Below are 2,829 nucleotides of genomic sequence, written 5' to 3'. Positions count from 1 at the left end.
TCTTCTTCACCATACTTACCATCCTATCTTCTATCCTTCAACTTCCAAAAAAGGACAGTCAAGAAGCCTAGGACACTAGTACGTACCAAAGATGCCTTAATAGTCTACTTTGGGTCAAACTTATTTGCGTTTGTCACATTCCACATTCCTTGACCCAATTAGATTGTAAGTTTCCTGGATGTGTGATGTTATTGTTATTACTATAGTCCTTCCTGAGATTGTTCCCAAGACACAGTAGAAAACTAATTACACCAGAGAACTAATTTGCAGAGGCTATCCTCTAAAACCTAAGACTTCTTAAAAGTCCTGGAGGACTACTTTTTTCTTGTCTTCATATTCCTAGTACCTAACTCAATGTTTCCACACTTTGGGCCATGTAATAAATGTTGGTTGAATTGAATTGACTTCCTGAAGAAAGAAACGTCAAACACTTTTAGGAAAATATGTCACGTACGGTGTGCTCACAGATTTACAACTCAAAGGGAACTTAGAGGCTATCTAATCCAATTTCCTCATTTTACAGATGAGCACACTGAGGCTCAAACACATGAAATGACTTGTTCAGGGTTCCAAAGACAGTAAGTAGAAGAGCCAGGATTTAAACCTATGTCTTCATTCTACAAATCCAACATTCTTGTCCATTGCCAACATTGCCATTGGTATAGATGATGATGATGTTTATACCTACAGTAATTGTACCAAATGTACAAACTTGGTCTTGGAAAAACTATGCCATGACAGAAACTTGACATTTCTGATGGGTGAGGCCAACAGGGGGCTGTAGGACATGACCACTCTCACCTAAATCAGCTCCTAGGACTCGTCATTCCTTTAAAGCACCAGTCATCTTCTATCTAGGCAATTTGTCACTGAGATGCCCTGCCAGACCTTGCCCTTAACTTATTACAGCCAATCCTCAACATTCCCATAGGTTTTTAAAAAAAATTTAAGCATTCACATGATTTTATTAATAACTTCATTTTCACTTTTGCCTTAGCAACCATGCACATTCATGGCAAGGGGCAGTAGAGAAAAAAATGAAAGGTGAGATACACACAAGTTTGTGGAGCAGCTGGTATCCCACTGGGCACTTCACTGATCTTGTTCACCCTACACCCTACCATTGTAGAATAAAGAGATCCCCATGCATTTGTTGCATATTTTCATTGTTTGCTTTTAAAAACTCTAGTTTTGTGTTGCAATTATGCCCCCACATCATAGCATGAGTCCTTCAGCTTTAAGACCAGATAGGCAAAATCAATGATAAGGCTCAGTGAGAAAATAAAGGTGTTAGATAAGCTTCATGCCGGAATGTCTGCAGCTGGAATGTCAGCCCCTAAGTTTGGTGTTAATAAATTAACAATTTGTTATATCCACAAAAAGGAGGAAAGTACTAGTGAGAAAAAATGTTTTGCATGTTACCAATTTTATTTTGTGGACTGCATTTTATTTCATGGTTAATGTTAGGAAAAGTATATATTATCACACTTAATGTTTTGTTATAAAGAATTGCATTCAGAAAAGTATATTTTCAGCAATCTCTAGCAAAAGATTGCAGTTTTTGGAACCTAACCCCCTATTTCCCATAGGTTCAATGTATCAACATTCACATTTTCACTTTTGCACCATTTTCAAGGAATACTACCCCATGAAAGCTAAATATTGAATGCACCTATTTTTCAGAATTTCTTCTAGTTCTGGAGGCCCTGATTTGAGTTTCATACCCTTTTTTTCTTATTCATAATTGCTCCAATGTGCACTTGTTACCAGCTCCTTTCTCAGAAACATCCTACTGCTATTTTTCCTCTGTCCTCCCCGATTCTCCATCCCCTCTATTCCCCTATCCATACCTCTAACTTCACACTACAAAGAGTTAGGATTATACAACTTGGGGTTATGAATCTTAGGACTCAGTGACTGAGTACTAAAAATGTGTTGTTTTTTTACTTTTCATCTTGGAAACCTCTCCTTGTTCCATTCACTGGATTATCTTCTGATTCTCTTGAATGAGTAATAATAATGATAATTCTCATTGTATATGTTGTACAAAGAACGTTCCTTAAAATAGCCCTATGAAATGGAAAGTACAAGTATCCCTATTTTGAGTATAAGAAAACTGAGGCTTAGAGAAGATGGTCAAGTGCTTTTCCCAGAATCACATGGTTAGTATCAGAGTGACTACTGTAAGCTAGACATCCTGACTCCTAATCCATTGTAATCATACTTTTCATTATGTAATAGCATACTGAACAATAAAAGGAATGATGAAGAAGAACTTGAAAGAACTCGGCCAATTGCCAAATTTCAAATTTAACTGGGGAAAAAAAATTCCGTGGTAGAAATGACAATGTCATGTAGTGAAAAAGATAGTAAACTAGGAGTCAAAAGACCTGAATCCTAGTCCCAGCTACATCTCTAACTTACTATATGACCTTGAGCAATTCACTCAATCTGTCTAGGCTTCTGCTAAATAAGGGGCTTGTATTAGATGATAACTCAGATCTCCTCTAGGTCTAAAAGTTTATGATTCTTTGTCATCATTCCAAACTCTTCTGAAATCTTTGCAGCTTGGAGGAAGAAAGAGCTCTAACTCCTAGGACTAGAGGCTGATAGATTCAAAGAATAAGAAACTGATTTGTTCCTCTTAGGGGCTTAAGAGGAGACAAAAACGCTCAATTAAATGCACATATTAAAAGAGTTTTGAGGTTTTGTGGGAAAATCCTTGACCATGATGGAGTGGAGAATAAGAAAAGTCCAGTGATGTGCCCATCTGTATAAAGAGTGAATCGTCATATGGCATGTTGTTATTATTGTTCAGTCGTTTCAGCT

Source organism: Phascolarctos cinereus, unplaced genomic scaffold (genome assembly GCF_003287225.1).
Source record: "Phascolarctos cinereus isolate Bilbo 61053 unplaced genomic scaffold, phaCin_HiC Scaffold_2;HRSCAF=192, whole genome shotgun sequence".
Lineage (NCBI taxonomy): Eukaryota > Metazoa > Chordata > Mammalia > Diprotodontia > Phascolarctidae > Phascolarctos > Phascolarctos cinereus.
The sequence above is the reverse complement of the archived record's forward strand: the minus strand, read 5'-3'. Positions refer to the sequence as shown.